We start from the raw sequence: 16,971 nt of genomic DNA on the forward strand, positions 1-16,971 counted from the left end.
AACAGCTATCCTTGAGTATTCTCAATTTGAGATCATCAAGAGCTGTGAGCTGATCAGGCAGCTGCAGGAAAAATTATGTTCAGGAAGCAGAGTGATTGAAGGTAAAACATTGTCCTTTGGTCTCATGTGTGCAGTCAACCATCTTAGTACTGGCTGAGGGTTTTTAGAGACAGGCAATAAGAATTATACATGGTGACTCATCAGACATGTATTACCCATAGTCAGACTGGAAAGCAAGGGTAGCAAAATTACCAGACTGAAGTCATGAGCAGCTCAAACACAGGTTTTCAGTGGAATGATGCATGGGAAAGGGTGTATTCAAAGAACAGTCATGCATAACAAATTCTTGGTATAGTGCTTGGCTTGCCAGAGAGGAGGGCCACCTCTTCCATGTGAGGGGCAGCTTCAGGCACAGCTAAACAAGAGACCACGCCTCTGTTTGTATTGCAACAGATGTCTCTCAGTACTGCAGCAACAGCACAGCCTGAGGTCATGAAATCACAATTTGCTGAAATGCAGGATTAGACTATTGACATCACAGCTGCAGTTCTCTGTTAAAGAGGGATTTCAGGCTCTTTCCACATTCCAGTTGTGTACTCAGCATTGCTCTGGAGGAGAGCCAGGATCTCTCGTGCACTGTTTTCATGTGGGATGACAGTAAATGTCCTTTCACTAGTGTCCCTGTAGTTTCCTGTCTACAGCTACTCATGCTGGGATGATGCAGGCATAAGTCAATGTTAGCTGCAATCCCCTCCAGTGAATTGGTAACCTTCAAGCTATATTATAGCTGTGGAGTGATGGACGACTATCCCTATAAGTGGCCGCCTTGTTTGTGGGGCAATATATTGTTTACCTTAACCTTGCTTTTCTTTTTCCTCCCTCCTCTTGCTCACCAGCTCTGACATTATGCAGAGGAAGTCAAATCACATGACACCAGGTTATAATCCAACAGGTTTATTTGAAATCGCAGACGTTTGGAGTGATATTTCTTTGACAGGTGCAGTGAGAGAGGGCACACCAACGCAGATTCAATAGGCAGACAGATTAAAGGATCATACAATTGGTGTAATTGGAGTGAACAAACCTAAAATGGCTGATGGAAAACTCTGTTGGTAAGGGATCTTTTGAGTTCCTCAATACATCGAGATGTTGAGGAGTATATACAAGACTCCTACTCCATGTCCTCCAATCCTTTTCTTCCACAGGAAATGTCACATCTCTATTTTGCTCTTGCCATCAAATATATTAATGTCAATTATGTAGCCCTCCCTTTTCTTTTTGGTGGTTTGTGTTACCTCTCAATTTAAATGCAGGAGAAAATCTTTTGCCATGTTCAATAACGTAACCAGTTTAATGGAAATCATTGCTCAGTGAAACATGAGAACAAATGAAATGTCTTCATGTCAGGCTTGTAAAAACAAGTTCCAGTCTAGGCATTTCCTTAACATGTTTTTAAGCTGAATTTCATGTAAAAGTTTGCAACCACTTACAAAAATATGAAATCAAGAATCCGAAGATAACATTCTAAAGCTGCACTCTTCTCCTGGCTCTCAAGCCAATGGCATTTTGGATCTGGCAGACAAGAGTGGGGTATGAGCCAAAAAGTCTTTTTCTTCCAGCTAACGGCATGACCAGTTAATACAAAGTGAGCAACGACATCATTTATCCTATTAGCCACCACTATTGCTATAGCAAGACTGGACTATTATGACTCATTGGGTTGAGCACTGGAAATCAAGCCCTGACATTACTTGAGCCATCACAGTTAAAGATTTTAGGAAGTCAGCTAAATGAAGGAATTTTGCTGTCCTTTAGAATCAGGTTAACCAGATTTCTGTACTTAACAAAATGTACTACTTAGTACAAGCAAATAGGCTCCAGCTACAGGTAATTATTATGAAGTATTGGCATAGAATTCTACTAACCCCTTCAAATCCCGTGGACAGATGGGAAGAAAGGTGCTATGGATGGTGAGAGAGCCTTCAAAGCAGTTCAATGGTCTCTATTCACTCATGGGATGGCAGCATTTATTGCCTGTCCCTAGTTGCCCTTAAGGTGGTGGTGAGCTGCCTCCTTGAACCATGGTGGTCCATCTACTGCAGGTAGACCCAGAATGTTGTTGTGGGGGTTAGAGTTGAAATTCAGGAGTTTGATTAAGCCACATGAAGAAGCAGATATATTTCCAAGTCAGGATGGTGAGCCTATTAGAGGGGAACTCACCGGTTAATGGTTTTCCCATTTATCTGCTGCCCTTGCCCTCCTAGAAGGAAGTGATTATGGATTTAGAAGGTACTGTTTAAGGATCTTCGGTGAATTTCTGCAGTGCATTTTCTGGATGAGATGCACTGCTGCTGTTGCGTGTTGGTGGTTAAAGAAATGGATTTTTGTGAACATGATGCCAATCAAATGGGCTGCTTTGATCTAGATGGGGTCAACCTTTTTGAGTGGTGTTGGAGCTGCATCCATCTTGGCAAGTGCTTAGCTGATCAGAACACTGCTTCACTGTCTTCTTGCGATGCTTTCATTGATTTGCAGGAGGTATACAGTGGTTGGACCACAGTTGAAAAGACCTGAGACTTAATTAAAAGTCACAACTTACAGCAACTGGAAGGAGAACAAACTGGTTTTTGTCAGGCTTAGTGGTTTCAACTGCAGAGAACTGACACAGCTCCTGAGCTGGTGAAGATCTGATGACTTCTCATTGACCTGTTCACAGCACCAATCCGTTCAGCTACCTCAGAACTAATCACCCGTTTAGTGGAAGGTAAATGGCCTTTGCTGATATCTGGTCCGTAGACTAGTGACTAATGAGTTACTTGTTTTTGGTTGAATCTCTATTTTCCAAAGCTATTAGCTCCAGCTCTCTTTTTTTTAAGATTAGATTCCCTACAGTGTGGAAACGGGCCATTTGGCCCAACAAGTCCACACTGACCCTCAAGAGTCACCCATCAAGACCCACTTCCCTCTAACTATATGCAAACTACATTTCAACTACTGCTTGAATACCAACTGTGTAAATAATCTGACAGACACAGTCAGTCGGGTTATTTTTAAAACTGCAGAAATCCTTGCAGTTTTGTGCCTTTTTTCCATTTCAGTCTATAGTTAACAATATGGAAAAATAAAAATACAGACTTTACAGGACTCAGAATACAGCATCTTGAAACACATCTAGAATTGTTATGGTAGACAGGAGAGTATTTATTTCCAATGAGCTTCTGCAGGTAAATAAGATTCTATTGTCTGAAAAATGATTTTGTTTTAGAAACAATTGTCACCCTTACCAGTTCTGCTTTCAGTCTTATCTCTCTGTGCTGCCAAACAGCTATTTTTCTTGAGCAGAAATAGAAATTGCTGGAAAACCTTAGCAGTTCTGGCAGTATCCATGGACAGAGATCCGAGTTAATGCTTTGGGTCCAGTGACCCTTCTTCAGAACTGATGGGAGCTAATGAAAGGTTGATATTTGTACAGAAAATGGAATGGAGCAGGGGGAAGGGAAGTTAAACCATAGTGGAGATAGACCCCCAAAGAGAGAGAATCCATTGGACAGACAGAGAAGTGGGTGAAAAGCCAGTTTGGGGGAATGAATAGCTGTACATCTGAGTCCTAATGGGGGCTATTAGCAGCAGCTGATAAAATAGAATGCCTACTGTGTGGAAACAGGCCACTCGGCCCAACAAGTCCACACTCAGCCTCTGACGAGCATCCCACCCAAACTCACCCCTTCCCTGTAATCCTACACCTTCCATTGCTAATGCACCTAACCAATACATGGGCAATTTTAACATGACCAATCCACCTAATCTATGGACTTTTGGGGAGGAAACTGGAGCACCCAGTGGAAACCACGTGAACAGAGGGTAAGCATGCAAACTCCAAACAGACAGTTGCCCAAGGGTGGAATCAAACCTGGGACCCTGGCACTAAATACTGAGCCACCATGCTACCCCGATTATAGGTTGTTTATGTTAATAGCCCATGTGATGACAAGGCCTGGTATGTAGGGGTTGGGATCAGGGCATGACCTCAAGCCCTAGAACTGCTAATGTGACATTGGTTGCCTCAATGTTCACACTTCCACCCCCAACTTCATTCCAACCTATCTCCCTCTAAAATTGATTAACTGCACTCTGTGCTATCAGATCCAACCCTGACTTTGTACTTAAGCCTCCTGATGAGGGTGGTGCTGCTGATGTCTGGCAGACTTAGTTCAACAACACTGAGTGAGTGCCAGCTCAATACCTCCTATCTTCTCTCAGACCATAGAAGACTAGGCTACTCTGTCCACAGTGGTCATTCATCTGCTGATCTCCACCCACTGACTCCAAGCTCATAGTTTTCAATCTCGCACAACTTGCTTCTACTACTTTCCCAAAATCCACAAACAGGACGGCCCTGGAAGAACCCTGGTTTTTCCTGCCCCTCAGAACTCACCTCTTCCTACCCTGATTTGGTTTTCTTCCTCTTCATGTCCAGTCCCTTCCCACTGACACCTGCGATTCCTCTGATGCTTTAGTTTCAGAATTTCCCGTTCACAGGCTCCAGCTGCGTCCTCTTTCTTATGGACATGCAATTCACGTCCATCCCTCATCAGGATGGCTCAGGGCTCTCTGCTTCTTTCATGAAAAGGGCCTGAATTATCTCCAAACACCACCCTCCTCCTTCTCTTTTAATCCTTCTCATTTTCTTCATGTCAAAGGGGTGGCTATAGGTTCCTACGTGGGCCCCAGTTATGCCTGTCTCTTTGTGAGCTACATGGAACATCCTTTTGTTCCAGTCCTATTCTGGCCCCCATCACAACTGTTTCTTTTCCTCTGGGATATCAATGATATCATCGATGCTGCTTCCCCCTTTCATCTGGAATTAGAAATGGTTATCTATTTTGCTTCCAATTTTGATCAGGTCCATCTCTGACACCTCCCTTCCCTTCCCCAACATTTCTGGGGATAGACTGACTACCAATATCCACTACAAACCTACTGACTCCCTTAGTTACCTAGACTATACATCCTCACACTTTGCTTCCTGTAAAACCTCTATTCCATTTGCCCAGTTCTCTTATGATGCCAACTTCAACAAGGGAACATCCGAAATGTCCACCTTCTTCCTCAACCAAGAAATCCTCAGCTGACAGGGCTCTCAGCCAGGTCTGACCCATTTCCCACACTTTCAGCCTTCACCTGCTTTCTTCTTTCCTACATAGGTGATAGAATCCCCCTTCATTCCACCAGCATCCACATCAAGAGGATCATTAGCTGCTATTTCTGTCAACAGCATTCCCCTCCCCTTTCTTGTCAACCTTCCACTGAGACTGCTCCCCCCCAGGACATCCTTGTTGACTCCTCCTTCACTCCAACAGCCTCATAGTACTTACACCTTCTGCGACTGCAGGAGAAACATCTGGCAGTTTATATCATCCCTCCTCAGTATCCAAGGCCCCAGTCACGCCTTCCAGATGAAGCAGTGCTTTACCTGCACTTCACTCAATCTATTCTACTGCATTTGTTGCTCACAATGTGATCTCCTCTGTAGTGGGGAAATGAAACATAGACTGGGTGACCAATTCGCAGAATACCTGTGTTCTGCCTGCAAAGAAACATCCTGAGTTTGCGGTGCTTGCCACTTCAACACACCACCCTGTTCCTTGGGCAACATCTGTCTCAGATTGCTGCAGGTTGGTGGGTGGCACTGCTGCCTCATAGCACCAAAGACCCAGGTTCAATTCCCACCTCAGGCAACTGACTGTGTGGAGTTTGCACATTCTCCCTGTGTCTGCATGGGTTTCCTCCAGGTGCTCCAGTTTCCTCCCACAGTCCAAAAATATGCAGCTTAAGTGAATTGGCCAAGCTAAATTGCCCATAGCATTAGGTGAAGGGGTAAATGTAGGAGAATGGGGTTGCGCTTCGGCAGGTCGGTGTGGTCTTGTTGGGCCAAAGGGCCTGCTTCCACACTGTAACGAATCTAATCTAATCTAAAACTCAGCACAAGCCCAAAGAACAACACCTTTATTTTTCCCTTGGGAACTCTGCTGCCTTCTGGATTTAATATCAAGTTAATCAATTTTACAGCTTAAGGCCATGTCCTTACGCCAACACTACCCCAAACAGTTATTCATTGCCATATACTCATTTAACCATTCCCTATGTCTGTCCAACTCTCTTTTTCTCTCTCTCTCTCTCTTTGGGCTCTATCTATAGTTTATTCTTTACCTTCGCCCCATGTTCTCTATAAAAACCAACCTTTTCCTAGTTATCAGTTCTGAAGAAGGGTCACTCAAACTGAAAACATTAACTGATTTCTTTCTACAGATGCTGCAAGACCTGCTGAGATTTTCCAGCAATTTGCTTTTGTTTCTGATTTCCAGAAGTTCTTTCAGGTTTTTGTGGGGTTTTTTTTGTTCAGTTATTTTTCTTTGCGCTCTCTAAATAGGCTTCAGACTTCAGGCAGAAACATCTTCACCTCTCTATGCAACCAATCCCCCAGCCTGAGGCTATATTACCACAATGATATTCACAGGAAGTCAGTGTCACTGGGACTAAAACTCCTTTTCGTAACATGACATTTGAACAAATGGATGAGGCTCAAACTTGTGAACCAGGGGCTTATGTTATTCTGCTGCAGGCACCATGACAATCATGCAAGACAATATTTACATTGCATAGTCTGCAGTTTACAGTTGGTTATCTTTTGCCTGCTCCTTTCTCCCATCAGGGCTTTCACCCCAAAACTCCCTTTCTTCCAGAGAGGGTCCACCCTATTGCTCACGGTGCCTTGCTCAGTCCCCTCCTTCATCATCGCCATCTGCTGCTGGAGGTTCTGTTACAGTGCAGAGGAAACTCTGATTTAGGAATATTTGAGTTATGAATACTTATTTACAAACGTGATCCTGCACATTTTAAAATTTTCAGATCTGACTCCTGCAACACCGCTACCTGATGAAGGAGCAGCACTCTGAAAGCTTGTGCCTCGAAATAAACCTGTTGGACTATAACCTAGTGTCGTGTATTTTTTAACTTTGACCACCCCAATCCAACACCAGCACCTCCACATCCTGTACTTATGAACAGCTGCTTTCTATTGTCCTGAATTGTGCTCCAACTTTCAAACAAATCGACTTGGAATGTGTTGCTGACCTGGGAACTGTCTGTATGTTGGTAACCTGCCAGATTCCTTCTGCAGTCGCTAGTTTTTAAAGTTTACTATTGCTGCCAAATCATATTGTAAAAATAAATTCTAAAAGTGGATTGTTTTCCCTTTTGTAATAAGGTTAGCCATTATTATTGTACATTGGGGAAATGAAGCATAGACTGGGAGACTATTTTGCTTTGTGAAGCACCTATGTTCTGCCTGAGCTTCCAGTTGTCTGCTACTTCAATAACCCACCCTATTCCCTGCTCAACATCCTTTCCACAGCACAAGCTGGAAGAATAGCACCTCATTTTCTGCTTTGGAACTCTACAGCCTTCTGGACTAATTATCAAGTTAAACAATTTGAGGCTTGTGGCAACTTCACCCACCCTCACACCAGACTTTGTTATCCCAGTAGTTGCTATTCATTCTCCTAGGTTAATAAATATCCACTCCTTTGTCTGTCTAACTGTCCTACTCTCCTTGGGCGCTATCTAACATTTACTCCTTTATCATCTTCACCCCTTTCCCACCCCCCCACCCAATCTTCTGCATTTATAAAAAGAAAACAGCTTTTTATAGCTACCGTCAGTTCTGAGGAAGTATCACTGGAGCTGAAAATGTGTTGCTGGTTAAAGCGCAGCAGGTCAGGCAGCATCCAAGAAACAGGAAATTCGACGTTTTGGGCATAAGCCCTTCCTCAGGAATGAGGAAAGTGTGTCCAGCAGGCTAAGATAAAAGGTAGGGAGGAGGGACTTGGGGGAGGGGTGATGGAGATGTGATAGGTGGAAGGAGGTCAAGGTGAGGGTGATAGGCCGGAGTGGGGTGGGGGCGGAGAGGTCAGGAAGAAGATTGCAGGTTAGGAGGGCGGTGCTGAGTTCGAGGGAATCGACTGAGACAAGGTGGGGGGAGGGGAAATGAGGAAACTGGAGAAATCTGAGTTCATTCCTTGTGGTTGGAGGGTTCCCAGGTGGAAGATGAGGCGCTCTTCCTCCAACCGTCGTGTTGTTATGTTCTGGCGATGGAGGAGTCCAAGGACCTGCTTGTCCTTGGTGGAGTGGGAGGGGGAGTTAAAGTGTTGAGCCATGGGGTGGTTGGGTTGGTTGGTCCAGGCGTCTCAGAGGTGTTCCCTGAAGCGTTCCGCAAGTAGGCGGCCCGTCTCCCCAATATAGAGGAGGCCACATCGGGTGCAGCGGATGCAATAGATGATGTGTGTGGAGATGCAGGTGAATTTGTGGCGGATATGGAAGGATCCCTTGGGACCTTGGAGAGAGGTAAGGGAGGAGGTGTGGGCGCAAGTTTTGCATTTCCTGCGGTTGCAGGGGAAGGTGCTGGGAGTGGAAGTTTGGTTGGTGGGGGTGTGGACTTGACGAGGGAGTCACGGAGGGAGTGGTCTTTTCGGAACGCTGATAGGGGAGGGGAGGGAAATATATCCCTGGTGGTGGGGTCCGTTTGGAGGTGGCGAAAATGACGGCGGATGATACGCTGTATATGGAGGTTGGTGGGGTGGTAGGTGAGAACCAGTGGGGTTCTGTCCTGGTGGCGGTTGGAGGGGCGGGCTCAAGGGCGGAGGAGCGGGAAGTGGACGAGATGCGGTGGAGGGCATCGTCGATCACGTCTGGGGGGAATCTGCGGTCTTTGAAGAAGGAGGCCATCTGGGCTGTACGGTATTGGAACTGGTCCTCTTGGGAGCAGATGTGGTGGAGACAAAGGAATTGGGAATATGGGATGGCGTTTTTACAGGGGGCAGGGTGGGAGGAGGTGTAGTCTAGGTAGCTGTGAGAGTCAGTCGGTTTATAGTAGATGTCTGTGTTGATTCGGTCGCCCGAGATAGAAATGGAAAAGTCTAGGAAGGGGAGGGACGAGTCTGAGACGGTCCAGGTGAATTTGAGGTCGGGGTGGAAGGTGTTGGTAAAGTTGCTGAACTGTTCAACCTCCTCGTGGGAGCACGAGGCAGCGCCAACCAGTACCCTTCCACCGACACACTCCTTCGACTGAATGAACTGGTCTTCACCCTGAACAACTTCTCTTTCCAATCCTCCCACTTCCTCCAAACTAAAGGAGTTGCATGGGTACCCGCATGGGCCCCAGCTATGCCTGTCTCTTCGTAGGATATGTGGAACAGTCCATCTTCCGCAACTACACTGGCACCACGCCCCACCTTTTCCTCCGTTACATTGATGACTGTATCGGCGCTGCCTCGTGCTCCCACGAGGAGGTTGAACAGTTCAGCAACTTTACCAACACCTTCCACCCCGACCTCAAATTCACCTGGACCGTCTCAGACTCCTCCCTCCCCTTCCTAGACTTTTCCATTTCTATCTCGGGCGACCGAATCAACACAGACATCTACTATAAACCGACTGACTCCCACAGCCACCTAGACTACACCTCCTCCCACCCTGCCCCCTATAAAAACGCCATCCCATATTCCCAATTCCTTCGTCTCCGCCACATCTGCTCCCAGGAGGACCAGTTCCAATACCGTACAGCCCAGATGGCCTCCTTCTTCAAAGACCGCAGATTCCCCCGAGACGTGATCGACGATGCCCTCCACTGCATCTCGTCCACTTCCCGCTCCTCCGCCTTTGAGCCCCGCCCCTCCAACCGCCACCAGGACAGAACTCCACTGGTTCTCACCTACCACCCCACCAACCTCTGTATACAGCGTATCATCCACCGTCAGTTCCGCCACCTCCAAACGGACCCCACCACCAGAGATATATTTCCCTCCCCTCCCCTATCAGCGTTCCGAAAAGACCACTCCCTCCGTGACTCCCTCGTCAAGTCCACACCCCCCACCAACCCAACCTCCACTCCCGGCAGGAAATGCAAAACTTGCACCCACACCTCCTCCCTTACCTCTCTCCAAGGCCCCCAAGGGATCCTTCCATATCCGCCACAAATTCACCTGCACCTTTTTGCATCCGCTGACCCTGATGTGGCCTCCTCTATATTGGGGAGACGGGCCGCCTACTTGCGGAACGCTTCAGGGAACACCTCTGGGATGCCCGGACCAACCAACCCAACCACCCCGTGGCTCAACACTTTAACTCCCCCTCCCACTCCACCAAGGACATGCAGGTCCTTGGACTCCTCCATCGCCAGAACATAACAACACGACGGTTGGAGGAAGAGCGACTCATCTTCCGCCTGGGAACCCTCCAACCACAAGGGATGAACTCAGATTTCTCCAGTTTCCTCAGTTCCCCTCCCCCCACCTTGTCTCAGTTGATTCCCTCGAACTCAGCACCGCCCTCCTAACCTGCAATCTTCTTCCTGACCTCTCCGCCCCCACCCCCACTCCGGCCTATCACCCTCACCTTGACCTCCTTCCCCCATCACATCTCCATCGCCCCTCCCCCAAGTCCCTCCTCCCTACCTTTTATCTTAGCCTGCTGGACACACTTTCCTCATTCCTGATGAAGGGCTTATGCCCGAAACGTTGAATTTCCTGTTCCTTGGATGCGAGTAAAAAATGAGGTCTGCAGATGCTGGAGATCACAGCTGCAAATGTGTTGCTGGTCAAAGCACAGCAGGTTAGGCAGCATCTCAGGAATAGAGAATTCGATGTTTCGAGCATAAGCCCTTCATCAGGAATAAGAGAGAGAGAGCCAAGCCGGCTGAGATAAAAGGTAGGAGGAGGGACTAGGGGGAGGGGCGATGGAGGTGGGATAGGTGGAAGGAGGTCAAGGTGAGGGTGATAGGCCGGAGTGGGGTGGGGGCGGAGAGGTCAGGAAGAGGATTGCAGGTTAGGAGGGCGGTGCTGAGTTGAGGGAACCGACTGAGACAAGGTGGGGGGAGGGGAAATGAGGAAGCTGGAGAAATCTGAATTCATACCTTGTGGTTGGAGGGTTCAGGCGGAAGATGAGGCGCTCCTCGTCCAGCCGTCGTGTAGTTGTGTTCTGCCGGTGGAGGAGTCCAAGACCTGCATGTCCTCGGTGGAGTGGAGGGGGAGTTAAAGTGTTGAGCCACGGGGTCCTTGGGTTGGTTGGTTCGGGCGGCCCGGAGGTGTTCTCTGAAGCATTCCGCAAGTAAGCGCCTGTCTCACCAATATAGAGGAGGCCACATCGGGTGCAGCGGATGCAATAGATGATGTGTGTGGAGGTACAGGTGAACTTGTGGCGGATATGGAAGGATCCCTTGGGGCCTTGGAGGGAAGTGAGTGTGGAGGTGTGGGCGCAAGTTTTACATTTCCTGCGGTTGCAGGGGAAGGTGCCGGGGGTGGAGGTTGGGTTGGTGGGGGGTGTGGATCTGACAAGGGAGTCACGAAGGAGTGGTCCTTGCGGAACGCTGATAGGGGAGGGGAGGGAAATATATCCTTGGTGGTGGGGTCCTTTGGAGGTGGCGGAAATGGCGGCGGATAATACGTTGTATGCGCAGTTTGGTGGGGTGGTAGGTGAGAACCAGTGGGGTTCTGTCTTGGTGGCGGTTGGAGGAGCGGGGCTCAAGGGCGGAGGAGCGGGAAGTGGAGGAGATGCGGTGGAGGGCATCGTCGATCACGTCTGGGGGAATCTGCGGTCCTGAAGAAGGAGGCCATCTGGGCTGTGCGGTGTTGGAATTGGTCCTCCTGGGAGCAGATCCGGCGGAGACGAAGGAATTGGGAATATGGGATGGCGTTTTTACAGGGGCAGGGTGGGAGGAGGTGTAGTCCAGGTAGCTGTGGGAGTCAGTCGGTTATAATAGATGTCTGTGTTGACTCGGTCGCCCGAGATAGAAATGGAAAGGTCTAGGAAGGGGAGGGAGGAGTCTGAGACAGTCCAGGTGAATTTCAGGTCGGGATGGAGGTGTTAGTAAAGTTGATGAACTGTTCAACCTCCTCGTGGGAGCACGAGGAGCGCCGATACAGTCATCGATGTAGCGGAGGAAAAGGTGGGGTTCTAGGAAGGGGAGGGAGCTTCCTCATTTCCCCTCCCCCCACCTTGTCTCAGTCGGTTCCCTCAACTCAGCACCGCCCTCCTAACCTGCAATCCTCTTCCTGACCTCTCCGCCCCCACCCCACTCCGGCCTATCACCCTCACCTTGACCTCCTTCCACCTATCCCACCTCCATCGCCCCTCCCCCTAGTCCCTCCTCCCTACCTTTTATCTCAGCCGGCTTGGCTCTCTCTCTCTTATTCCTGATGAAGGGCTTATGCTCGAAACGTCGAATTCTCTATTCCTGAGATGCTGCCTAACCTGCTGTGCTTTGACCAGCAACACATTTGCAGCTGTTCCTTGGATGCTGCCTGACCTGCTGCGCTTTAACCAGCAACACATTTTCAGCTCTGATCGCCAGCATCTGCAGACCTCACTTTTTACTCGAAGTATCACTGGACCGAAAATGTTAACTCTGATTGCTCTCCACAGATGCTGCCAGACCTGCTGAGTGTTGCCAGCAATTTCTGTTTTTGTTTCTGATTCCCAGCATTTGCAGCCCTTTTAGTTGGAAAGGAAATCAGATTCATAGGACAGCAGCACCTGCAAACTCCCCCTCAAGCTGCTCACTTATCCTGACATGGAATTACATTGTTATTCCTTCAGTGTTGTTGTGTCAAGCTCCCAGAACTCTCTCCCTAATGACATTATGGCTCGATGTACAGCAAATGGATTGCAGTGGTTCAAGAGTCAGCTCACCACCACATTCTCCAGAGTAACTCGGGCTGGTTAATGCCAACAGCCAATGTGAATAAAAACGATATGTGTCAGACACCTATTGTATGCTATATGTGATGGTCAGTTATGTTGAATTCAACAGGCAGAAAAGAGTTTGCCTGTTTTGCATCCTCAACCCCATGGTTTGACATTGTCAGCGCAAATGAAGTTAGACGAAAGCTATGCTGCCATAATCCGATCACCTCTGTCTCTTCTGCAATCAGACACTTACCTGATTCTATTTTAAATGAATTGATTAAGTATGCTTCAGCTCTGGGAATTGCATTGCAATATCTGTTACATGGTCAAGATAGGGTTGAATCCTTCACTGTTCCAAGTTCAGGAAGCTGCTACCTAACACCAGCATAATGGGTTATTGCTTATACAGTATTACAGCAATGACAGCAAAATAATTAATGTGTATGCATGCTTTTCTGCTGAGAAAGAGAAAGCAGTTCTATCTTATATCAAAAGTATTGCTTGAATGTTACCCTACTGTTTCTTTTCAACAAAAAAAAACAAGGTGCAGCCCATCACACCCATGCTCATTTTTAAAATTAGTCAGCAATGTTGAGTCAAGTTTAAATAATGTTCATTTGTTAGATTATTGACATTCTTTTCTAATTGATGGATACGATCTATCAATTATATTGGTCAGTATCAACTCCTCCCAAAATGACAATGCTCTGTCCCGTGCGCACATCTATTTAAAACTCAAATTTCTGTTCTGTACATCAAAATTTTAAAATTAGAAGGTCATGGGGAAATAACTTCAGATGATCTTTGTTAGTCATGAGCACGGAGGCAGTTTTGACTGAACTAAGTTTACGAGGGTTTGCTGTCAAATAGATGTGAGACAACAAAACAATGACACTTTATAGTGACATGCGACATGTGGACCAGAGGCGACTTTTCAACACGAGTCCTTCTGCACTTAAGGAATGTAAACCGTATTTGTGGCAGAACTTAAAATCAGCCTCCGGCTGGAATGATTAACAGTTTCGAAATTCCAAGAGCCGGCGTCACTGATCCTTAACGTCCTGTTGCGTGGCTATATCTTCAGGGTTTTTTTCCCCACAGATGTGTATTTTTAATCCTATACATTTGCAATATTGCATTCTAACCCTTCAACATGCACGTTATGTGTGAAAGATGATTCAATTGCCCAGAGTGGCCTCAAACCGTTTGGTGGTAAGCGGATGGGGGTGAAGGATTTAAAACAGGTTGACCATGACATGTCACTGAGATATTGAGGGTGTGCTGCACTGCCTGGAATGCCTCTCAGATGACATGTCAATCTCGACTCCGCCCGTACTGAATTACTTGAAGTTTGGGGAAAAAAATCGACACGTTCTTCTGATATAATGACCGGCATGTTTACCTCCGCTAACAGAGCAAAAAAAAACACTAAATAAAATCTCATTTGCTACGTGTGATTTGGCTGCTGTATTTGCCCAGGAACTAAAAGATCTGTACTTCAAAAGCAATTTAAAGGGCGTGGTGTGTTTTGGATAAGTGTAAAGACGAAAAAAACGATTATTTAACTATTCAAAGCAACTGGAAAGTCTCTCCAAAATAGTTCCGATAGAAACGAGCATCAAAACAGAGCCCCACGAAACATTTTTTTCCCCTCCAGCTGTTAACACTGCAGTTAGATCACAACGGAGTTCACCTACTTACCACTAAATCATCACAGTACAGCTGGCAGACTGGTTTTCTTAGAACAACTGAAAACATCCAAGTTTCATGTTTCTTCGGTTGGCCTGTTTATCCAGCACTAATACGCTACCAAACTAGCAAACACTGCACAAGTGTGGGCTTTTCCAATCAGTATTGCTCATCAGGGCGTACCCATTGGCTCCACCCCCTACACTGTATGCTGCATGGGTGGATTTTTTTTCAAAGTTGGATGTGTCTACTGAAACCAGTCAAAACCACAACGATGTATCACGCAACAAAATCTGAACATATTACAAAGATTTCTTGTTTCTGATATAATTGTTAGCCAAGGCGATAAATCTCAAAGTTCAAACAGTCATATGACAATTTTTATGCTGACATTCCGAACTCTTTGGCAACTCGGCAATGTGCCAGTGTTAATGAGTAAGGTAACAGTCTTCACAGGAAAAGCAGGAAATCTGACCCTTGAAGATAAATGCTTAGGAATGAGCGAAAAAAAGACGTTTTGAATTTAGAATGAATTATAATATCAAATGAAAGAAGATGGAGCCAAAAACAAATTGCTGGAAAAGCTCAGCAGGTCTGGCAGCGACTGTGCAGAGAAATAGTTAACATTTCGCATCGAGTGACCCATCCTCGCCAATATTTGCTTCTGATTTACAGCTTCCTTTCGGGTTTTTTTAAATCAATGTATTGTCTTTTAGGAATTATTCAGGGGCTTTCTGGGGGATAAAATCTAAAAGTCAAGTTTCTGTGCCACAACGCAAGAACTGCATCTTAACTAGGGGAAAAAAAACTCCCAGCTGACTTTACACTTGGAAAATGGACACTAATGTAAAGGTCAAGGGCTACTAATTTAAGGGATTAATATTTCCCCTTCAGAATATTAGATTAGATTCCCTACAGTGTGGAAACAGGCCCTTCAGCCCAACAAGTCCACACCGACCCTCCGAAGAGTAACCCACCCAGACCCATTTCCCTCTGACTAATGCACCTAACGGTATGGGCAATTTAGCATGACTAATTTGGACTGTGGGAGCAAACCGGAGCACCCGGAGGAAACCCACGCAGACACTGGGAGAACGTGCAAACTCCCCACAGACAGTTGCCCAAGGCTGGAATCGAACCTGGGGCCCTGACACTGTGAGGCACCCTGACAGGGCAGGATATGCAGGAGGAAATTTGTATATAAGAAATATTTGAAACAATTACTGTCACCAGAAAGTTGTTACTATTGTAATTCCAGCTGATGTTGTTACTGGACAAGTCAAATCCCAGTCTCAAACCTGGCTTGGTTAAATTTGTTTTTGTTGTAAAAAGCTGGTCTTTCACTTAAACACAACCACATAAAGGTACAGATTTAAGTTGAAAATTAATGTCAAGTAAAGGATAAAATAGGACAAATTAAACTATCTTATGATACCAAAAAATAAAGATATTGAACCTCTGGCACCCAGTTGTAGGAAACATATTATTAAGTTGGAGAGAGTTCAGAAGAGATTTCCCAGGGTGTTGCTGGGTGTGAAAGGCTTAGTTATAAAAATGGGCTGGGTAGGCTGGGACTTTTTTCACTGGAGTGTAGGAGATTGAGAGGTGACCTTATAGAAGTTTATAAAATAATGAGGGGTAGAGGTACTTAATAGTATGTGTCTTTTCTCCAGGATGGGAGTTTTTAAGTCTGGGAGCATCTTTTTGAGATGGAAGAAGAGAGATAAAGAAAAGACATGAGCAAAGTTTTAACATTGAGAGTGATTGATGTGTGGAATGAATTTCCTGAGGAAGTGGTGGGTGTGGGTACAATTACAACATTTAAAAGACACTTGGATAAGTAATAGCAAAGGTTTGGCGGGAAATTGCCAGGAGCAGGCAGGTGGGACTAGTTTAATTTGGGATTATGTTCAGCATGGACTGGTTGGTCTGAAGAGTCTTCTTCTATGCTTTATGACTCTATGCCACTGTTAACTGCAATCTTTAATCCCTTTAATTGCAAAAATGTTTATTTTCAGTATTCCCACCAGAGTGGATTCTCCTAATTCTCATCAAAAAGGCTTAATTTAATAATGGCCCCTACCTTGAGAATCTGACAGTCTCTTCCTATAGCTGTTATTACCACTGACATTGGTTACCCCTGAAGGGGGTCATTCTAAGCTGATGAAATCCAAACACTTCTGGCTGGAAACTTTTCAAACTAAATTGTTTATACTGATATTTCTTAAAAATTCTAAACTACCTTCTCTCATCAAGATTGACGGTTTTACTCTTCCAGCTTAAGACCAGAATTCTGAAAATTGGTAGTAAGAAACCCAAAAGCTCTTTTTTTATTTCCCCAAGTTATATGTACTCTGAAATGTTTCACAATCTTTTATCTGAGAGCATTACACTGATTACAATGGGAGACTTGATAAGCGAATGAAGTAAACAAAACCCATTACACACTAGACAACCTTTCTAAACAGTGTTTTAAAATAAATCCTATCTACAGAAATATTTACAAATTAATCACTAAACCCCCTTCAGACACATACAAAA

At 46.0% G+C, this 16,971-nt stretch overlaps 1 protein-coding gene across 1 annotated transcript in view; it reads right to left on the bottom strand.

Annotated features, from left to right (window-relative positions):
* LOC132818320 (inverted formin-2-like) overlaps positions 1–14,593 on the bottom strand; it is a 64,719-nt gene extending 50,126 nt beyond the window's left edge. The window contains 1 exon segment of the mRNA XM_060829217.1: positions 14,443–14,593. The gene's annotated coding sequence lies outside the window, so the exon portion shown is untranslated.
* Between the last annotated feature and the right edge of the window lie 2,378 nt (positions 14,594–16,971).

This window comes from Hemiscyllium ocellatum, chromosome 8 (genome assembly GCF_020745735.1).
Source record: "Hemiscyllium ocellatum isolate sHemOce1 chromosome 8, sHemOce1.pat.X.cur, whole genome shotgun sequence".
Classification (NCBI taxonomy): domain Eukaryota; kingdom Metazoa; phylum Chordata; class Chondrichthyes; order Orectolobiformes; family Hemiscylliidae; genus Hemiscyllium; species Hemiscyllium ocellatum.